Source organism: Eumetopias jubatus, unplaced genomic scaffold (genome assembly GCF_037043125.1).
Source record: "Eumetopias jubatus isolate StellerSeaLion01/CBP00866 unplaced genomic scaffold, mEumJub1_p1.0 scaffold_17, whole genome shotgun sequence".
In the NCBI taxonomy this organism is placed as follows: domain Eukaryota; kingdom Metazoa; phylum Chordata; class Mammalia; order Carnivora; family Otariidae; genus Eumetopias; species Eumetopias jubatus.
Genome location: NW_028274823.1, coordinates 78,961,387 through 78,985,537, shown reverse-complemented (window position 1 = coordinate 78,985,537; position 24,151 = coordinate 78,961,387).

Here is a 24,151-nt window from a genome sequence, read left to right as displayed (position 1 = left end):
TAATGTGTATATATATAATTTTCCCTAGTATCACTGAGGAATGAGTCCACAGAGCTACTCACATTGTCGTGCTAGACTACAATACTGCAGTGAAATTCTTAACAGCATCTAATGTCCAATTCAAACAGAAATTACCATAGGAAGTAGAAACTCAAGAGCCTGGTTTTAATCTGACTCAAGGAATTACAAAATTAACTACAAATAAGATAAAATGAAGAAAGAAAGTGGTTCCTATTGTATATTAAAATTCAGTTATTTGTTGTTTTTTTTTTTTTAGTATTTTATTTATTTATTTGACAGAGAGAGACACAGTAAGAGAGGGAACACAAGCAGGGGGAGTGGGAGAGGGAGAAGCAGGCTTCTCACGGAGCAGGGAGCCCAATGTGGGGCTTGATCCCAGGACCCTGGGATCATGACCTGAGCCGAAGGCAGATGCTTAACGACTGAGCCACCCAGGGCCCCCTAAAATTCAGCTATTTGGAGCTCAGGTAGTAAATCTAGTAGCTTTATTAATTTTAAAGGCAGAAAACAGATAATGGACAAAAAAGATAGATGACCTGTAATACAGGTCATGAAATCCATGCACATAAGTATAGTCAAGTTATCAGGTCTTCATTCAGATTCAAGTTACTTTCAATTTATACAGAATTCTATCTTAGTTATCTGGTTTTGAAACCCCAAGCAGATTAAAAGTAGCTCGATGAAGCTGAATAAATTCTACTGGTGTAAAATTTAAAAGCACATCAGAATAGATCCAGTTAGTATAGGGGAAAACAGTCTGCAGAAATACAAAAATTTATGTTAGTAATGTTCATCTTGACATAAAAACAACGAAATGTATTTTGTATATTACTTTAGAAGACAGTGATGCATATGATACATTTTATAACAATTTCCTGAAATTGTTCCTGAAAAATCAACTCCAAATTTTGAATGCTTTATAGTGGCTGAATTCTCAGCTCTACAGAAAATTTGGATCTAGAGCAACACATTCCCCCAGATTCCAGCTAACCAGAACCTACTGAATTATCCATGCATTTTTAGTCTCAACCCACTAGTTCTAGAATAGATACATTGGAGAACAGATTTGAAGTGACATAGACAGTGCTGTAAATTTTGTTTGTGTTTCATTTTGAGCAATTTAAAACAATGAAATTTTTAGCGCTTCCCTGAAATAAATACAATTATTTATTGATGACACATATAAAAATTATCAAAACCCGGGCGCCTGGGTGGCTCAGCTGTTGAACACCTGCCTTCAGCTCGGGTCGTGATCCCAGGATCCTGGGATTCTCCCTCTCCCACTCCCCCTGCTTGTTTCCCCTCTCTCACTGTCTCTTTCTCTGTCAAATAAATAAATAAAATCTTTTTAAAAAGTTATTAAAACCCTTTTCTCTTTCAAAGACTGAACTCATGAGCAGGGTTGTAGAAATACAGAAACATGCATCCATGAAGCTGAATTAACATGAGTTATAAGGCAGACATACTCAATTCGGTATTTTGGCAAGCTCTTAATAAGGAGCTAAGAGGCTAACAAAGTAGCAAGCACTGAGACTGGTCTTACCCATGCAGTTTGCTGATAGAGAGGCGCCTTAGCCGTCTCTGAGTTTACTTACTCCTATTTTAGACACAATTATGGAAGCTTGGCAATGCGGTTTTTCAGTGCACAGCAGATTAGGAAGCAAATTAGGGGCCTTTTTCAGGAAGCAGACACATAGGCTGCAGCAAAAAGTGACAGCTGATTTAAGAGGAGACATAGAAACTTAAAAAAATCGGCATAACTCAAAAAGCATAGATGTTTTTGTATATGGAGGAAAGGGGTAAATGGAATTCCAAACCTCAGTAGCCCCAAAAGACATGTTTCTGTTTTATTTCACTGTTATGTGCTTCGTGATGACCAAGAAAAGTTTAATTATATTCAGTAGTCTCTAGGAAAAGTGAAGAAATAGAAAGTATATTTTAGTTTTTTTTTTTGGGGCGGGGGGGCCAAAGAAGTTGAAATAAACTGGATGATCAAATGGGTTTGCCTAGTTTGTCTGAGAAATTAACATACACAAGTTAATTACCCATCAGTGACAATAAGTAAGTGAATTGTTATCACATTTTGGGGATTGCTTCGATGTCTTCTCTTTCAAATTTATTTCCAGTCTTCATTTTTTAACATGAGTGTGAATTGCATAGGTGTCTTCTTTTATTCTCCTTTAAATTTTTTATTGTTATGTTAATCACCATACATCACATCATTAGTTTTTGATGTAGTGTTCCATGATTCATTGTTTGTGCATAACACCCAGTGCTCCACGCAGAATGTACCCTCTTTACTACCCATCACCAGGTAAACCCATCCCCCCACCCCGTCCCTTCTAGAACACTCAGTTTGTTTTTTGGAGTCCATCAGTTTGTTTTTCAGAGTCCATCATCTCTCATGGTTGTCTCCTCCTCCGATTTCCCCCCCTTCATTCTTCCCCTCCTGCTATATTCTTCTTCTTCTTTTTTTCTTAACATATGTTGAATTATTAGTTTCAGAAGAACAGATCTGTGATTCAACAGTCTTGCACAATTCACAGCGCTCACCATAGCACATACCCTCCCCAATGTCTATCACCCAGCCACCCCATCCCTCCCAACCCACCCCTACTCCAGCAACACTCAGTTTGTTTCCTGAGATTAAGAATTCCTCATATCAGTGAGGTCATATGATATATGTCTTTCTCTGATTAACTTATTTCACTCAGCATAACACTCTCCAGTTCTAACCACGTCATTGCAAAAGGCAAGATCTCATTCCTTTTGATGGCTGCATAATATTCCATTGTGTATATATACCACTTCTTCTTTATCCATTCATCTGTCCATGGATCTTGGCTCTTTCCACAGTTTGGCTATTGTGGACGTTGTTGCTATAAACATTGGGGTGCACATACCCCTACGGATCCCTACATTTGTATCTTTGGGGTAAATACCCAGCAGTGCAATTGCTGGGGCGTATGGTAGCTCTATTTTCAACTGTTTGAGGAACCTCCATACTGTTTTCCAGAGCGGCTGCACCAGCTTGCATTCCCACCAACAGTGTAGGAGGGTTCCCCTTTCTCCGAATCCCTGCCAACGTCTGTCATTTCCTGACTTGTTAATTTTAGCCATTCTGACGGGTGTGAGGTGGTATCTTATTGAGGTTTTGATTTGGATTTCCCTGATGCTGAGCAATTTGGATTTCCCTGATGCTGAGCACATTTTCATGCGTCTGTTGGCCATTTGGATGTCTTCTTTGGAAAAATGTCTGTTCATGTCTTCTGCCCACTTCTTGACTGGATTATTTGTTCTTTGGGTGTTGAGTTTGATAAGTTCTTTATAGATTTTGGATACTAGCCCTTTATCTGATATGTCATTTGCAAATATCTCTCCCATTCTGTCGGTTGTCTTTTGGTTTTGTGGACTGTTTCTTTTGCTGTGCAAAAGCTTTTTATCTTGATGAAATCCCAATAGTTCCTTTTTGCCCTTGCTTCCCTTGCCTTTGGCGATGTTTCTAGGAAGAAGTTGCTGCGGCTGAGGTCGAAGAGGTTGTTGCCTGTGTTCTCCTTTAGGATTTTGATGGACTCCTGTCTCACATTTAGGTCTTTCAACCATTTTGAGTCTATTATTGTGTGTGGTGTTAGAAAATGGTCCAGTTTTCCCAACACTGGTCCAATTTTCCCAACACTGGTCCAATTTTCCCAACACCATTTGTTGAAGAGACTGTCTTTTTTCCAGTGGACATTCTTTCCTGCTTTGTTCAAAAATGAGTTAACCATAGAGTTGAGGGTCCTTTTCTGGGCCCTCTATTCTGTTCCATTGATCTATGTGTCTGTTTTTGTGCCAGTACCATACTGTCTTGATGATGACAGCTTTGTAATAGAGCTGGAAGTCCGGAATTGTGATGCTGCCAGCTTTGCTTTTCTTTGTCAACATTCCTCTGGGTATTCAGGGTCATTCCATACACATTTTAGGATTATTTATTCCATTTCTTTGAAAAAAGTGGATGGTATTTTGATAGGGATTGCATTGAATGTGTAGATTGCTCTCGGTAGCATTGACAGCTTCTCAATATTGGTTCTTCCAATCCATGAGCATGGAACGTTTTTCCATTTCTTTGTGTCTTCCTCAATTTCTTTCATGAGTATTTTATAGTTTTCTGAGTACAGATCCTTTGCCTCTTTGGTTAAATTTATTCCTAGGTATCTTATGGTTTTGGGTGCAATTGTAAATGGGATTGACTCCTTAATTACTCTCTCTTCTGTCTTGTTGTTGGTGTATAGGAATGCCACTGATTTCTGTACATTGATTTTATATCCTGCCACTTTACTGAATTCCTGTATGAGTTCTAGCAGTTTTGGGGTGGAGACTTGGGTTTTCCACATAAAGTATCATATCATCTGCAAACAGTGAGAATTTGACTTCTTCTTTGCCAATTGGGATGACTTTGATTTCTTTTTGTTGTCTGATTGCTGTGGCTAGGACTTCTAATACTATGTTGAATAGCAGTGGTGAGAGTGGACATCCCTGCCGCATTCCTGACCTTAGGGGGAAAGCTCTCAGTTTTTCCCTATTGAGAATGATATTCACTGTAGGTTTTTCGTAGATGGCTTTTATGATATTGAGGTATGTACCCTCTATCCCTATACTCTGAAGAGTTTTGATCAAGAAAGGATGCTGTACTTTGTCAAATGCTTCTTCTGCATCTATTGAGAGGATCCTATGATTCTTGTTCTTTCTTTTGTTAATGTATTGTATCACGTTGATTGATTTGCGGATGTTGAACCAACCTTGTAGCCCAGGGATAAATCCCACCTGGTCGTGGTGAATAATCCTTTTAATGTACTGTTGTATCCTATTGGCTAGTATTTTGATGAGAATTTTTGCATCCATGTTTATCAACGATATTGGTCTGTATTTCTCCTTTTTGATGGGGTCTTTGTCTGGTTTGGGGATCAAGGTAATGGTGGCCTCATAAACGAGTTTGGAAATTTTCCTTCCATTTCTAGTTTTTGGAACAGTTTCAGGAGAATAGGTATTAATTCTTCTTTAAATGTTTGGTAGAATTCCTCTGGGAAGCCATCTGGCCCTGGGCTTTTGTTTGTTGGGAGATTTTTGATGACTGCTTCAATTTCCTCAGTGGTTATAGGTCTGTTCAGGTTTTCTATTTCTTCCTGGTTCAGTTTTGGTAGTTGATACATCTCCAGGAATGCACCCATCTTCCAGATTGTCTAATTTGCTGGCATATAATTGCTCATAATGTGTTCTTATAATTGTTTGTATTTCTTTGGTGTTGGTTGTGATCTCTCCTCTTTCATTCATGATTTTGTTGATTTGGGTCATTTCTCTTTTCTTTTTGATCAGTCTGGCCAGGGTTTATCAATCTTGTTAATTCTTTCAAAGAACCAGCTCCTAGTTTTGATGATCTGTTCTACTGTTCTTTTGGTTTCTATTTCATTGACTTCTGCTCTGCTCTTTATTATTTCTCTTCTCCTGCTGGGTTTAGGCTTTATTTGCTGTTTTTTTTCCTCCAGCTCCTTTAGGTGTAGGGTTAGGTTTTTTATTTGAGACCTTTCTTGTTTCTTGAGAAAGGCTTGTATTGCTATATACTTTCCTCTTAGGACTGCCTTTGTTGCATCCCAAAGATTTTGAACAGTTGTGTTTTCATTTATATTTGTTTCCATGAATTTTTTTAATTCTTCTTTAATTTCCTGGTTGACCCATTCATTCTTTAGTAGGATGCTCTTTAGCCTCCATGTATTTGAGTTCTTTTCAACTTTCCTTTTGTGATTGAGTTCTAGTTTCAAAGCACTGTGGTCTGAAAATATGCAGGGAGTGATCCCAATCTTTTGGTACCAGTTGAGACCTGATTTGTGACCTAGGATGTGATCTATTCTGGAGAATGTTCCATGGGCACTAGAGGAGAATGTGTATTCTGTTGCTCTGTTATGGAATGTTCTGAATATGTCTGTGAAGTCCATTTGGTCCAGTGTGTCACTTAAAGTCTTTATTTCCTTGTTGATCTTTTGCTTAGATGATCTGTCCATTTCAGTCAGGGGGGGTGTTAATGTCCCCCACTATTATTGTATTGTTGTTGATGTGTTTCTTTGCTTTTGTTATTAATTGCCTTATATAATTGGCTGCTCCCATGTTCGGGGCGTAGATATTTACAATTGTTAGATCTTCTTGTTGGATAGACGCTTTAAGTAGGATATAGTGTCCTTCCTCATATCTTATTACAGTCTTTGGTTTAAAATCTAATTTGTCTGATATAAGGACTGCCACTCCAGCTCTCTTTTGTTGTCCATTAGCATGGTAAATGGTTTTCCACCCCCTCACTTTCAATGTGGGGGTGTCTTTGGGTCTAAAATGAGTCTCTTGCAGACAGCATATTGGTGCGTCTTGTTTTTTAATCCAATCTGATAGCCTGTGTCTCTTGATTGGGGTATTTAGCCCATTTACATTCAGGGTAACTATTGAAAGGTATGAATTTAGTGCCATTGTATTGCCTGTAAGGTGACTGTTACTGTATATTGTCTGTATTCCTTTCTGGTCTATGCCGCTTTCAGGCTCTCTCTTTCCTTAGAGGACCCCTTTCTATATTTCTTGGAGGCTGGTTTTGTGTTTGCAACTTCCTTTAGTTTTTGTTTGTCCTGGAAGCTTTTTATCTCTCCTTCAATTTTCAATGACAGCCTAGCTGGATATAGTATTCTTGGCTGCATATTTTTCTCATTTAGTGCTCTGAAGATATCATGCCAGTCCTTTCTGGCCTGCCAGGTCTCTGTGGATAGGTCTGTTGCCAATCTAATGTTTCTACCATTTTAGGTTACATATCTCTTCTCCTGAGCTGCTTTCAGGATGTTCTCTTTGTCTCTGAGACTTGTAAGTTCTATTATTAGATGTTGGGGTGTTGACCCATTTTCATTGATTTTGAGAGGGGTTCTCTGTGCCTCCTGGATTTTGATGCCTGTTTCCTTCCCCGCCTTAGGGAAGTTCTGCTATAATTTGCTCCAATATACCTTCTGCCCTCTCTCTCTTTCTTCTTCTGGGATCCCAATTATTCTAATGTTATTTCATCTTATGGCATCACTTGTCCCTCGAATTCTGCCCTCGTGATCCAGTAGTTGTTTATCTCTCTTTTTCTAAGGTTCTTCATTTTCCATCATTTGGTCTTCTATATCACTGATTCTCTCTTCTGCCTCATTTATCCTAGCATTTAGTGCCCCCATTTTTTATTGCACCTCATATAGCCTTTTTGATTTTGACTTGGTTAGATTTTAGTTCTTTTATTTCTCCAGAAAGGGTTTCTCTAATAACTTCCATGGTTTTATTCAAGCCCAGCTAGTCTCTTAAAATCATGATTCTGAACTCTAGATCCAACATCGTACTATTGTCCGTATTGAGTCGGTCCCTGGCAGACGGTACTACCTCCTGTTCTTTTTGTTGAGGTGATTTTTTCCATCTTGTCATTTTGTCCAGAGGAGAATAGATGAATGAGAGAACAAAATGCTAACAGGATAACAATGTCCCCAGAAAATATACTCTAACCAAATCAGAAAAGACCTGAAACCAGGGGAAAAGAAAGGGAAAGAAAGAAAAAAGAAAAAGAAAAAGAAAAAGGAAAAGATAAAAACAAACAAAAACAGAACAGAACAAAACAAAACAATCAAAAACAGAATATGATCAAATATGATCAGGCTGGTGGATAGATCAGTGCCACACACTAGATTTTGGGTGTATTTTGGTCTGTTAGAAGAAAGTTTCTCCCAAAATTTTAAAGAAAGAAAAACTTGTATGTGTACAAAATAAGAGGTGATATGATGAAGGGATGGAATATGACTATAAAGATGAATATTATAAAAAATTTTATAAAAGGAATTGATAAGAAGTTGTTTGAAAAAAGAAAGAAGAGGATTTAAAAAAAAGCATAAAAGAAAAAAAAGGGGGAGAGAATGTGATCGGGCAGGAGACTAGAACAAAGCCATACACTAGAGATTTAGGGTATAGTTTGATCTCTTAGAAGAAACTGTGTCTCAAAATTTTAAAGAGAGAACAACTTATATATATATATATATATATATATATATATATGCCAAAAATAATGGTAACTACCATGAAGGGATAGAGTATGACTCTGAAATTGAAAAATAAAAATGTTTTTTAATAAAGGGATTGATAAGATGTTGGTTGGAAAAGGGAAAAAGAAAAATTAAAAAAAAGACAGTTAAAAAAATTAACTTTGAAAGACTAATGAATCATGGTAAAAAAGCCATGAATTCTATGTGCAGTATTCCCCTAGCGCTGGAGTTCTCCCGTTCTCCTTGATCGGTAAACTTGGTCTTGGCTGGCGGGTCTTGCTGATTTTCTGGGGGAGGGGCCTGTTTCCGTGGTTCCCAAATATCTTTGCCAGAGGCGGAATTGCCCTGCCCTTGCCGGTCCGGGCTAAGCAATCTGCTCGGGTTTGCTCTTGGGAGCTTTTGTTCCCTGCAATCTTTCGCTCTGGAAGACGAGAGTGAAAGTGGCGGCCTCCCAATCTCTGCCCCGGAAGAGCCGAGAACTTGGGGCCCTGCTCCTCAGTGCGCCCCCAAAGAAAAGCAGTCAATCACTTCTGTCTCCCCGGTCTCCAGCTGCACTCCGTGCTCACCCGTCCTGTGACCGAGCATTTCTATCTCTGGCACATGACCCTGTGTGGAGTCTCCAAACCCAGCAGATCCCTGCAGTGCGCTCCCGCGCTGCTCTTCCCAGGGGAGGAAGGGGAGTCTCCCTGGATCTGCCACTTGTTGGGTCCCTGCTGGAAGAGCAGTGGCCCACCTGTGCCATGGATCATGTTTTATGGCAACCCCGAGCTGTGAGCCCGCGCCTCGGCTCCGTCTCTGCAGCTGGCTTCCCCGCTCTGATACCTGGGAGCTCTGCCACACTCAGGCACCCCCGGTCTTTCTGTGACCCCGAGGGTCCTGAGACCACACTGTCCCGCGAGGATTCCACCCCCCGCTTAGCCACTGCAGCGACGTCCCTCCGTGGAGCCGACTTCTAAAAGGTCCGATTTTGTGCTCCACTGTTCTATCACTTGCTAGAAGCGGCCGACAGAGGCCCCCACCCCTGCCGTCTATCCTCCCGAATATCGCCTCGGATTCACTTCTCCGCAGTCCTACCTTCCAGTAAGTGGTCGCTTTTCTGTTCAGATAATTGTTGCTATTCTTTTCTTTGATCTCCTGTTGAGTTCGTAGGTGTTCAGAATGGTTTGATCCCTATTCAACTGAATTCCTGAGACCAGACGAAATCCAGGTCTCCTACTCCTCTGCCCTCTTGCTCTGCCCTCCTCCGCATAGATGTCTTCTTAAAATTAGAAGTGGAAAAACAAATCAGTCTCTATGCTTTGAAAAAAAAAAGATGATCAGATAAGTGATATTTTGTTTCCTCTAAAGAAAAAGCTCTCTTGGTATCATGATCACCTTACAGAGAAGTCCAAGATTTAGAAATCCTTCTTTATAAACACACAACTTCCTATCAGGATTTTAATTTCTCTGTTGAGTACTGGATTGCACATTTATAGTAATTTAATTGACAATGAATTTTTTTCTTATGCAACCTTACATTTTATGAACTATGCCCTACCTAGACCGTGAGAACCAGCACAAGGTGGAGGAAAATTTCTAGCATGAAAGAGAGTCCAGGATAAACAAAGACACTGAGAGAAAACAGAACTAGTGTCTGAACCAAACAAACTACAAAACTGAGAGCTAAGAGAAAATGTTGCATCGAATGCAAGAAAAAGAAGGGAAAATAGCCATGAGAAAAGTATTATGTGTATGTTCTGATTTTAAACATACAGTAGCAAGTTCGAAACGCAGGAGAGGAAAATGTTTCAGGAAAGGAAAGAAAAAGAATAAGGAATATAACTAGATGAAAACAGAGTTAGAAGATTCATCTAGGAGAACCAGAAAAAGAGAACAGAGAATGGATTATTAGCACCTGAAGGCTTTTTAAGAATGACAGAGCAGCGGCCCTTTGAGCAAAGCCAATGTAATCCTTGAGCTAGTGACTCTGTGGCTCCCACATTTCTTGTCTTTTTCACAGTACATGGAGAAATTTAGTGGTTAAGAATTATATTTGACAATATATAATTTTAGAAAGCTTCCTAGAGTGGCATATGACATTGTATTTTTTTAATTTAAATTCAATTAGCCAACATATAGTATATCATGAGTTTCAGATGTAGTGTTCAATAATTCATCGGTTGCATATAATACCCAGGGCTCATCAATACATTGCATTTTTATAAAGACAACATATATGAAGGAGTTGTTATTTGGAGTGCCCTTATGGGGAAGTTATTCAAATTGTCACATCAATGTTATTGACATAGGAATACTTTGTGTTATTCCTTGTTAAGGAAGAGGAAATACAGGGAAAGTGATCTCTGTCTAGAGGAAAAACAGGTGATTCTGCAATGTTCTAATACATTAATCAAATAGATTTCACATTTGCTTTCATTTCCTAGGGGTATGTTAGCTGAAGATGATTAGTGCTGTGTAAAAAATATTATTCAAGAAATTGAATGTTGTGGGAATTTTTTTTTTAAATCTATTTCAGTAACATTCTGGATTTTGTATTAACACAGTAAAATGTTGTTTCTGGGATATTAATTCCAGTAAGAGTTTTTTATTGTGTTGTCATGTGTAAAGTACATTATTTTTTTTAAGGAATACTTGCTAGGAAATCTATTTTCTCACTGTTTAACTGAATGAAAAATTGTCTAATACAGACTCTCTTCTCTTTTGTGCAAGAGAAATAGAATGACCAGGGTGTAAAGAAATAGTCATTAAGAGTGAGAATAATTTAAAATGTAAAATTTATCATTTTAAAAGAAATGATTTCTGAAAATTTCACACTCATTTTAGTATTAAATATATTTTTAGGAACAGCTTTCCTGCTGTTTTATTTTAAGCAAAAAATAATTCAGTGCCTTCTTAATAATAACTTCTTTTTATAGTGTTAAATTATTCAGTCTGTTCTTAGATTAGAGATTGGGAACTTGAGCAAGTCAGTTAACATAAAAACTTTGCCCAAACCCGGAGCTTAGACATTGGAAGCTCTTTGTTATTCTGAAGCTTTTTAATTATCAATGAATAAAAACCTTTGTACCAATATTAATCCAAGTCACTGAATTAACCATTTCTCTCAATGACCACTTATTGTTATATGGTAAGCACAGTCCTAGGCCCTATGAGTGTTGAACAAGACTAACTTCTTGACCTCTGAAGGCTCACAGTTGAACAGCAAAGAAGGTAGAAAAAGAAATTCATTATAGCACAATAACTAGATGTGGCTAGTGGTGTGGAAATGTTAGGGTTGGTAGCCATCGGCCCAGAAAGAATTCTTGAGATGTCATTGGTGCAAAAAGGTTTTATTAAAGCATGGGGACAAGACCCAGGGGTAGAGAGCTGCAGTGGGGTCATGAGGAGTGGCCCATTATATACTTTCCAAGTTGGGAGGGGGTCAGGGAGAGCGTAAATCTCTAAGGAATTTTGGAAGCAAGGTTTCTAGGACCTTGAGGTCCTTTTCCTAGCTATTGTTAGGAAAAGGTAATTTACTACTGCCTGGTAAAACCTTAGTCATGAGGCCCTTCAGATGTGTATCGGTGGGCCATATGCTCGGAGGATGATAGCCAACATGTATCTTGTGGGGTAGAGATAACGAAGTTTACAAAGGAATTTCTATATGCTTAAAGTAGACTCACAAAATCCTGTGGGGGTCGGGTTAATGTTAAGCTAAAATTTCCTTTTGCCCAGTGTCCTTGGGTGGCTCAGTTGGTTAAGCGACCGCCTTTGGCTCAGGTCATGATTCTGGAGTCCCAGGATCAAGTCCTGCATTGGGCTCCCTGCTCAGCAGGGAGTCTGCTTCTCCCTCTGACCCTCCCCACTCTCGTGTTCTCTCTCTCAAATAAATAAAATCTTAAAAAAAAAAAATTCCTTTTGCCCTTAGCAAAGTGTCAACATCGAGGCAGCTGAGTCCCTAGTTCCTTTTTCCAGGAGTTGTCAATGGGCTGTAGGCAGTAAGGAAATTTAAATTAAATTTTTCTTTTGTCTTTGTTTCCCACATCAGCTAGCCAAATTAACTCTGGTTACCCTTCAAAGAAATTTCATTTATGGGAAAAACACTGGAAAATTCAGAGATGTAGAGGAAAAGCTTAGGACCATAACTTAATAAAATCCAAAGGGACAAAGGTTGATGGTTGTGGTGGTGGAGCTTCTGGGTGCTGCTGGGAGCATCATCACCACTTGGTCAGGGCCTCACCACTGCTGGATTTTCGGGGGGTGGGCTACTCTGGCTGGGGGTGATTTCTTGTCTGCCCTTGCACCTCTCTGTCACTCGCTCAAGATTCAAACTGGAGGTGGAGTATATGTTTGGCTGAACTTAAGTCATGCATACCATGCTCTGGCTGTCAAAGAGAAGGGAGAAAATATTGGTCCCATGTGGTCCTGAATTTGGATCCAAGGTCAAGGTTCTAGCCACAAGAGTCAAGAGGAAGCAGCATGGGCTGACAAAGCATCCTAAAGTCTTGGATGGTTCATGCTAGGTTGAGGCAAGCCCAGCTCTCATTTATATAAATTTGATAATGAAAGAAGAAAAATATAATGTTCAGTACCTGTTTCAGACCTATTTCCACCTGCTCATCCTTTATATTTGTCCATGTAACTACTATTCTTGACTTCTGTATCTGTCTAGATTTTCTTTTTCTATATTCAAGTTAATATGAATATGGGGTCTTATTTCCATTTACATGTAACAAATCATATTAAATCACTGTTGTACATCTTGGTTTTTGTATTTAATATATGTTGGAGCCCTTCCCCTATCAGTACATATTTTCCTCCTTTTTTTTTTTACAGTCCCATACATCATTATAGATTAACAAAATTTATTTATCTTTAATTTACTTAGAATTATAAATAAAATCATTTAAATTATTTTAATTTAAATTATCATAATTTAAGACAAATCAGTACGTTAATGATGTATATTTGAGTTTTTCCTTCAATCTTTTGCCATCACAATTTTTGCAATGAATATTCAGAGGTCATTTTGCAAGTATGTATATATATCTGTCAGCAGAACAAATTCCCATATGTAACATTTCCAAGTTGAAAATACATGTATTTGTTATTTTTAAAATATTGACATAATTTCCGCCATTAGGGTTGAATTTTCGCTCTCATCAGCAGTATATGAAAGAGCCCAATTCATCATAGCTTCTCTAAAAAAGAACATGACATTGATGGGGCACCTGGGTGGCTCAGTTGTCAAGCGTCTGCCTTCGGCTCAGGTCGTGATCCCAGGACCCTGGGATCAAGCTCCCAACTCCACATCAGACTCCCTGCTCAGTGGGAAGCCTGCCTCCCCCTCTCCCACTCCCCCTGCTTGTGTTCCCCCTGTCATTGTGTCTCTCTCTGTCAAATAAATAAATAAATAAAATCTTAAAAAAATATCTCAAATAAATAAATAAAATCTTAAAAAAAAGAACATGACATTGAACTTTAGTATTTTTGCCCATAAGATAGTTTCAAATTTTTTGTCACTTTTCTTTTACATGTTTATCAAATTTTGCCAACTTTAAGTTTCACTTTTAAAATTTGTGTTGTTGCTGTTTATTAATGCAGTCAAATTTATTGTTCCCTTACTGTTTCTAGATGATGAATTGTATTTAGAAAGGTATTCCCCACGACACTGTTAAAATGGAATCTAGTTATTATTGGTTATTTTCACATTTTAATCTTTAATCCGTTTGGTAGTAATTTAGTGTATTGTGATGGAACTTCAAATCCATCTTTTTTACGTAGATGTCCAGTTGCCCATTTATCGAAGTCTATAATTTGCTTACTGTTTTGGGTGTCACTTTTTTCCTGCACTAAATTACCATCCATATTTGATTTACTAACAGATTTTTAATCACAATACAAGGATCCATTTGCCTGTCTTTCTGAAAGAATGTATTTCTTACCCACTAGACTGATGATTTACTTCTTACAATGGAAAAGAAAACCTTGACACACATTGTTGCACTGGATTTAACTTTAACTCCTGAAAAATAACTGGTAATAACATGAAAGTATAAAGAGGTTGGGGAGAAACAGGGAAAGTTTCTTTTTTTGCCAAAAATCTCTGCCCTGCCAGCCTTTTGGTAACTCTTGAAATTAACACACAATGTATTCTTTAGGGTTGCAGTATTGACAGCTCCTTTTCAAATGCAAATATTAAACTGCTTAAAATATTTTTTTCAACAGAACAAAATGTAGCTAGAGGTGAGCCATTAGACACAGCAGTCAAAAATCCAGAATAGATAACATTATAACAGAGGCACTGGAGACTCACCAAGGAGGTCTTCTATTTTAAAAGATTTTATACCTTTCTGTTCCCTGACCATTTATTTCCATAAAAGCATATTAGACTAATCCCATAGTCAGCAATCTGCTAAGTACTGTATCAGGAGCTTAGTAAAAGTTCAATATATGCTTCTAAAGCAGGGAATTTTTTATCCAAAGTAAGAATCGATGTTCCTGCTACCAGTGAGAGTTTTTGGATTGTTATGTAAGCATATTCCCTTTATCGTCCTTACAAGTTACGGATGCAACCTGAACATTCCCAAAGCTCAGAAACATTCCCTAGGGCAGGGGCACAAATGTGGGTACATTTGATAGAAAACCACTAGCTTCTTTTTTTTTTTATTTTTTATTGTTATGTTAATCACCATACATTACATCATTAGTTTTTGATGTAGTGTTCCATGATTCATTGTGCGTAACACCCAGTGCTCCATGCAGAATGTGCCCCCTTTAATACCCATCACCAGGCTAACCCATCCCTCTACCCCCTCCCCTCTAGAACCCTCAGTTTGTTTTTCAGAGTCCATCATCTCTCATGGTTCATCTCCCCCTCTGACTTACTCCCCTGCAGCCGTTACAGTGACTTTTAAATGTGCGGTAATACATGAGCCACCCACTTGATTGTCACTGTGTCTCAATCTCCACGGACCTGAAGGACAAAGCCTTCTGCTCTTGAGCCAAAGTTTATTTGCTCATTGGTCATTTGTTATGTTATGTATAGTATCTATATCCTTAAGAGAGCACCTAAAGGACATCCTTAATTAAAGTAGATATTCTTGGGCGCCTGGGTGGCTCAGTTGGTTAAGCGACTGCCTTCGGCTCAGGTCATGATCCTGGAGTCCCGGGATCGAATCCCACATCGGGCTCCCTGCTCGGCAGGGAGTCTGCTTCTCCCTCTGACCCTCTTCCCTCTCGTGCTATCTCCCATTCTCTCTCTCTCAAGTAAATAAATAAAATCTTTAAAAAAAAAATAGATATTCTTTTCCATTTTGGTCCCTATCATTTATTATACTTTACTATAATTCTCTGTATACTTTTCATTATTGTAACTTATACAATGCAACATATGTACATTTTGCTTTAAAATTAATTTTAATGTGTAATATCATAAAATAAAATACACCCATTTTAATAGCACATTTAATGAGTTTTGATGAATATATATATCATATAATATGCCTCCTCCCGACACACACGTACTCAAAGCCTAGAAAGAGAATATTTCTGTTATCTCCACAAATACCCTCATGATGCTGATAGGGCATTGCCTTTCCCTGTCCCTGTCCCCAGGCAACCGCTAATCTGCTTTCTGGCATCCTCAATCAGCTTTCTTTTCTAGAATTACATATTAATTGGATCAGAGAGTAAACACTCTTTTAAGCCTCTCAACAAATGTTTTTCTCTCAACAAAATGTTTTTGAGATTCATCCATGTGGCTCATTATCAAGTCATAAATTTTTTGTGAGGTGCTTGGTTCTATTTTTTGCCCATTTAAATGCAGTTGCTGCCTTATTAAGTTGCAGACATATATAGATTGTATATATAATTGCATAATGTAGGTTTTATATATTCCAGACACCAGTGTTTTGTCAGATATACATAGAGGAAAATTTATTCTAGTCTGTGGCATGCCTTCTCACCAGAACCCAGAAGCTTTTACTTTTTATGAAGTCCAATTTATTATTTCTTTTCATTTTATGACCCAACTAAGATATCTCCACCTATCTTAAATTTAAGAGAGAGAGAGAGAGATTATTTTCCCTATGTTTCCTTCTAGAGGTTTTCTAGGTATAGATTTTAGGTTTAATCCATTTTTAGTTAATTTTTCTGTATGCTCTAAAGAAAATACTGTAACTTTTTTTTCCCTTCCGAATGATATCCAGTTGTTCTGGCACCATTTATTGAAAAGAAATTAATTTCCCATTGAAATACCTTGACACTTCTGTTAAAAATCAATTGCCCATATAGGGATGATTAACTTCCTCCATCCCTTCTGATTCATTGATCTATATGAACCCAGCTGCCTTCATAACTTTAGCTTGTTAATGAATTCTGGAATAAGGTAGTATAAGTCCTTCTGCTCTAAATATGTTCTACTTTTGCAAAATTGTTTTTGTTGTGCTAGGTCCTGTTTATCCTCATATACTTTTACAAATCAACTTACAAATTTTTACCAAAAAAATCCTGCTGGGATTTTGATTGGGCTTGGCATTGAATCTATAGGTCAATATAGGAACAATTGATACCCTAATATTTTCCAAACAGGAAGCATTGTATATATACTTATTTATTTAGGTCTTTAATTTCTCTCAGCAGTGCTTTGTAGTTTTCAGTATACAGATCTTGCACATATTTTGCTAAATAAATCTTCAACATTTCATGGGTTTGATGAAATTGGAAATTGTTTCTTTGTTTTTGTCGATGCTATTTTGAAATTATTCATGGCTACTATGTAGGAATAAAATTGAATGTTGAATACTAACCTTGTATCTTGTTAAATTACCTTAGTATTTGGGGTGTCTGCATGGCACAGTTGGTTAAGCCTCTGACTCTTGATTTCAGCTCAAGTCATGATCTCAGGGTCATGAGATTGAGCCCCGCATTGGGCTCCGTGCTCAGTGGGGAGTCCACTTGGTATTCTCTCTCTCTCCCGGATACCCTCTACCCTTCCCCACCATAGGCTCTCTCTCTGTCTCTCTCTCTCTCTCTCAAATAAATAAATCTTTACAAAAAATAAATTAACTTAGTATTTGTAGTAGCATTTTACAGATTCCTTAAGATGATCTGCAGACCCAGTCATGTCATTTACAAATAACAACTGTTTTACTTCTTCCTTTCTAATCTGTATGCCTATTATTTATTTTTCTTGCCTTGTACTGATTGTGATCTTGAGTATGATGCTAAAGAGCAGAATGTTCCTTATCTTTAGAGGAAAGCTTTCAGGCTATCATCATTAAGAATACTGAGAGTTTTAATCATTGGTGGGTGTTGAATTTTCTTAAGTTATTTTTCTTTACCTCTTAACATAAGCATATGGTTTTACTAGTTGTTTTTTTTTCCCTCTTAATAAGGTGAATTATGCTAATTCATCTTTCCATATGAAACTCCATTTGGTCATGCTGCATTACCTTTTTATATATTGCTGCATTCAGTTTGCTAATTTTTTTGGTTTCAAGTGCTAATACTTCTTTAAGGATTTTTGCATTTATGTTTAATGGGATATTAATATACAGTTGTTTGCATCTTTACAGATTTATGATGTCTTACTTTGATTTGTTTGGAAAATTGTATATATCCATGTAACAACTACTAAAAAAGATACAGGTATTTCAGCACAAGAGAAAGGCCTATCACCCTTCCTCACCCATGGACAACCATTGTTCTGATTTCAATCACTATAAACTTAGTTTTGCTTATTCTAGAAACTCATATCAATAGGATCACTGTGAATTCTTACATTTAAGTATTTTTTTACTCAACCTGACATTTTTGTGACTCATTAATGTTTTCTCATGTAGTATATTTGTTTTCTATTACTGAAGAGTAGTGAATTTAGTGAACATTTTGCAATTATTTTAAAACATTCTCTTGTTGAAGGGCATTTGGCTTGTTTCCAGTTTTTGATGACTATGAATAAGGCTCCTAAGGTTTCCTTGCAGAAGGCTTTCCTCTTGGGTAAATACCTAGTAGTAGCATTATTAGATCACAATTTAGGTGTGTATTGTAAAATTTGAAGGGAACTACCAGAGAGTGTTTCAAAGTGGTTGTACAGTTTTTCATTCCTACCAGCATCCTCATCAACATTTTATATTTTCAGTCTTTTTGATTTAAGTTCCTTCACTGGGTATAAAACATATTTAAATATTGTTTTGACTTACATTTTCATGATAACTAGTGAGATTAAAAAATTTCTATTCTGTTATTAGGTATTTACTTATGTTCCTTTCTAATTATCTGTTCATGTTCTTTATCCATTTTTAGGTAGATTGTTTTTCTTTTAATAGTTTAGTGTTTCTTTATATTTTATAGATATTAGTCTTTTGCCTGACTTTGGCCTACTGATACAGTTTCTTAATTGTATTTTTTGAGAAGCAGAAAACTTTAATTCTGATGAAGTCCAAATGATCTTTTTTTCTATTTAACTCATGATTTCTATGTCCCACATTAAAAAAAAAAAATCTTTGCTTATGCTTAGTTTGCAAAAGTATCATCTTATGCTTTCCTTTAAAAACTATGCAGTTCTGGTATTTATACTTATTCAATATTTTATATTGAATTAATTTTTGTATATGAAACATGATAGTGACAGAGATTCTTATTTTATATGGATACCCAGTATTACAAAAATTATTTATTAAAAAGATTTTCCTTTTTTAAATGTAATTGAATTGATACCTTGATTAAAAATTAATGAATTGTGTAGACCTGATTCTATTTCTGGACTATTTATTCTGTTCCAGTGATACATTTGGCTGTCCTTCAGCCAATGCTATACCATCTTGATGACTGTGGCTCTATGGAGTCTTGAAATCAGATACTATTGAGAGTCCTCCAAATTAGTTTTCTTTCTGAAACACCTCCTTTTTCTTCTTCTCTTTCTCCTTCTTCTTCTTTCTTCTCATTCTCATTCTTCTTTTTCCTTTTCCTTTGGTTAGTCTAGATCATTTCAATATATTTTTAAAAAGCCTGTGGAATTTTGAGATTGCATTGAATCTGTAGATCAGTTCCATGAACACTGTATATGTTTCTCTTTATTTGTTCCCTCTAGCTCAGCAGTTTTTCAGTGTGTAGATCTTGCATATCTTTTGTTAAATTTATTCATAGACACTTGATGGGATATTTTAAATTATTTTTAAATTCAGTTAATTTTAACTTTAATTTCAAATTATTTATGATTATTAGAGATAAAAATTAATTTTATACTGACTTGATAAATTAATTTATTAATCGAGATAGATTTTTAAAATAAATTTCCTAATGTGCCCTATGTACACAATCATATTAACTGTGAATAATGACAGTTTTACTTATTCCTTTCCATACTTTATCCTTTCTTCTTGCTGGTATCCTCATGAATCACTATATAAAGCTCTCCATGTCAGTTTTTAAACCTCAACTTTGATGAAAATATTTTCCTTATTTTTTTCTTAATGGCTTTAATAAAATATTACTGACTAAACAAACTGTACATATTTAAATTGTGCAATCCGGTAGGTCTGTGCATATGTATATCTGTGAAATCATTGCCACAATGAAAATAATTAGCATACCATTACCCCAAAAGTTTCCTCTTGCCTTTTTAACCCTTCCTTATAGTCTCTCCTCATACCCATCTCTATTCCCCATTACTGTTGGGCTGCTTTCTGTCACTATAGATAAATTAACATTTTCTAGAATTTCAGATTAATGGAATCATACACTATGCACTACTTTTTGTCTGACTTTTATTCAGCATAACTGTTTTGAGATTCATCCATATTGTAGTCTGTATAAGTAGTTTCTTCTTTTTATTGCTGAGTACTATTTTATTGTAAGGAGATACTACAGTTGTTTTGTTTGTTTGTTTTGTTTTGTTTTTGCCATTCACCTGTTGATGAGCATTTGGATTGTTTCCAGTTCTTGGCTATTAGTAATAATGCTGCTATGAATGTTTGCATGCAAGCCTTTAAGGGCATAGTTTCTCTCTTGAGCAAATACTCATAGTAGAATGGCTAGATTATATGGGACATGTAAATTTCCAAACTGTTTTTTGTACCTTTTTATATTCCAGTAATGTATGAGACATCAAGTTTCACCAAATATTTGTCAATATTTTATGTGGTAGGTCTTTTAATACTTTAGATATTCTAATACAGGTATAGCAGTAACTCATTATAGTTTGAAATTGTATTTCCTTAATGACATTTTTATATACTTATGTATGACATGATATCACAATAAATAAACTTGTTCAAAAATGACACATTTATAAGAAAAAAGGGTAACAAGAAAACACACAATGATTTATTCTTTAACAGTTTTGAATGGAATAATTATTATATATAAATTACAGTTGCAGTATCTTGGCACTAGTAAATTTAATCTGATTTTTTTCACTGTCCCAAGCTTAAAATATATTTGAATATTTTCCAAATACTTCTTTTCACTAAAATATTTCTTTCTGAATATTCCTCTAGTTTCACAGTGCATGTGCATGCATGCACACATACACACACATACACTTCTAAAAAATTAAATGAAGGTACCATAAATAGAAAACAATACCAGACTGAGATTTTAAAAATTCTTTTTTTTTTAAAAAAAAGATTTTATTTGTTTATTTGCAAGAGAGAGAGAGAGAGTGAGCACAAGCAGTGGGGAGGGGTAGAGGGAGAGCAAAAAGCAGACTCCCCGCTGAGCAAGGAGCCAGATGCAGGGCTTGATCCCAGGACCCTTGGATCATGACCTGAGGGGAAGGCAGACACTTAACTGACTAAGCCACCCAGGCACCCAAGACTTTAAAGAGTCTTAAATGTACTATTCTTCTAACACAACCATCATGTAATTTAACATGCTTAGTATGCATCTAGTTAGTAGTGAATAATTTATTTCATATGATCCTTCTTGAGATAGGTGTCAAATTAAATTTAGTAGTAGTGTCAAAAATTGTGTTGTATATTGTCTACTAGGAGTCTTTACAGGAATTAAATCCATGATCTTAACTATGTTGAAGACAATTTTTAACAATCTGAGTTAACTTATATTGGCCTAGTTTCTTTACTTGGTGGAAATACAGAATAATGCTGAATATTTCTAAGTTTTAGAGTCACTAGCCCTGGGTTTGATTTTGAGATCTGTTATTTATTAAGCATGTAATTTTGGTCAATTAATTTAACCTCACAGCACCTCAGCTTTATAACTTACAAAAATCTTTTTTACATGTCAAAAATAATAAATATAAATTTACAGGCATGGAACTGACAAAGAATATTTCAATCAACACATACTTTTGACTGTCTATCATGTGACAGTCACAGCTTTAAAGGCAGAAATTTAGATGTGAGCAAGTCACATGTGATTCTTGCCTTCAAGGGAGTTTTGCTGTAGTAGAGAAACTCTACTTCCCGAAGGAAATGAGAATTCAATAAGAATATCTAACTAAAGGAGTTGAACAAACAAATGAGGAAAAGAGATAATGTACCAGGCAGAAAATCTTCCATGGGCAAAAGCCAGTAATTGAGAGAAAATAGAGTTAAAATTTTGTGTTATGCCAAAATTTAGAAAGTAATGTCCTAAGCAGGGCCTGAAGGGTAGAGCTGGAGATAGTTCAGAGACTATGTACATGTTAAGGATATTGAGATTTCTCCTAAAGATAATTGGACAATTAGGTTAAAATGTACCAAATTGCCATTTTTGTAGATCAAAACATCTATTTGGTTCAACCTCAATAAATAATAATAAATTATAAAATGGGGTTAATAAAAGCACCTAACATATAAGAATCAGCCAGTATTTTTGAAATGCTTTGAACGATGCAGTGTACAAGTGTTACCGGTACTTGCACAAAGATAGTGACAATTATGAGGGGGGAAAGATGACAGATAAGAGATTATGTTTAGAAAATGGTATATTATTTGGAAATCTATTGGTTATAGAGAGCTGGAATAAATCTGAGGTTTTAGGGATAACCTTTAGGTTGTTGGCTTGATGCAAATGACTGCCATTTTTCATCAACATGAACAGTATTGAGTTCTATCTAGGGAAGCTCACTTTTGGACATGGGAAGTCTGTAATGGCAATGGGCTGCGGCCATAGCTGTGTTTGCTAAGCAGTTACTAAATGAGTATAAAGTTGGGGGATAAGTGCTGCCAGGAAATATGGATCTAGGATTTGCTAGCATGTAGATGATAATTGAAGGTATGTGAAAGTGTGAGTTGCTGGGTGTCCTGGCAAGAGTGTGGGCAGCGGGAAGACGGCAGGTTATTTTGCCATATCTGAAAAACACCTGTTTTTACAGGATAGTTGGGAGGATGGAAAAATAGAGTAAGGGACTAAACAGCAGTCACCTGAAAACAGAATATATCGGCTTAGATGTCAGAGGAGGAACGTATTTTAAGAAGAAATCATACGATGTGGAAAGCACCTGGATTTATTGGGGGTCAGATCCTGGGTCACAAATGAATTCTGCATTGCTGCCTTTCTTCCAGGCAAGCTGTATTTTCCTGCTTAGTTTCTGCCAAAGAATGTACTTTCTGTGTCATGAAAGGGAGCACAGTGTGCGAAAATCAAGGAAAGAAGACTGTTATTTATGATAACATCCTTGAGAAGAAGCCGGGAATGAGAGTTTTAATACATTCCAAATTACACACATGCTTATTTTTTTTTCCTGCACTAAATGACTACAGTAGTGGCCAAGATAAATGCATAAGAAGAGAAGATGGTTTGAAAATAAAAAAGTTGGTAAGTTGAAAACTTGAATCATTATTATTCACTGAAAATAGAGAGGGGAAGAATGTCAATCTTTTAGCTCACAAGTGAACAAATAAAATAACTATCATAATTAAAAATGTAAGGAGAAATGGATACCCCAGATTACTGATGACCTGAATGGGCCATGCAATGGAGGCTGATTGCCTCCCTTAACCCGTGGTGCCTTTGGAGAAAGAATATTGACCTGAATGCAACATTGTCTATTTGATGTGTTTGCCATAATTTCCTGCCACAATTGTTAGCTTAGCTTGGAAATTGTGCTGACCCCGAATCATTTAAGGAATAATTTATGAAAAATTTGCAGTTTCAGAAGTGATCATGTGGAAGATATTTATAATCTAGTTTCTAGATTATACCTTCTTAGCATATGAAATAGCAAATTATGTTTTTTTCACAAAATTTATACTTTCTAAAAGTAAGTGTAAAGGTAATAGAAAATTTGCACTGATGGAAATTTATATTGCAAATTAGCTTGCATGCCAGTCTGAACACTAATGATTAAATATTATTTATGTTCGAGTGAGAGGATAGTCATTAATGATGCAATAATAAAATCACTGATTTCATATGGCTTATATAGCATTTAATTATGTTGCCTAAAATTGGAGCACCAGCATTACTATACTCTTCTCCAAGAAAATGCTATGAAATAAGGTGCTATCATCAATAAATGTAGATGAGCTGGGCAAGGGTTAGCAGGGCAATTCCTTATAGTTTCCTTGCAGAGTCAGCCTGTTTCATTATCGAGCGCTAAAAAATTGATGTCCTGGTTTAACAGGCTGAGCAAGCACTTTGTGTCTCCTGGATTACTTGGGAGGGGGGGAGGAGGGACAGGAGGAGGTGAGCTCCATCAGGAGTTGGCAGAAAGCAGAGGACATAGCGAGTTAAGTGCAGTGGCTATGAGATAAAACTATTAGAGACTTACAATTAGTTTATCAGGAGGTTGATTGGAGGAGGAGGAAAATAAACGCAGAGAAGAGATTAGATGAGGAAATAAACCAAGTAGGTAAAGTACAAATAAAGTGCAAAACAGAAAAAAATAGGGAAAGGTGCTGTACTCACCCAGAGATGGAGCATCATGAATTTTGAAATATCCACCACAATGGATGAAATTAACATCTCTGAATATAAATACTTTTGGTGAGCTCAAGTATCTAACGTAAGAACACCCTATAGAAATGGGAGTTAAGTAATTTTGAGCATTTGAGATGTCTACAGCTTCAATAAAATGAAAATGATTTGGGGGTGGGGATTTTAAAGGATTTTATTAAGGAGCACCTAGGTGGCTC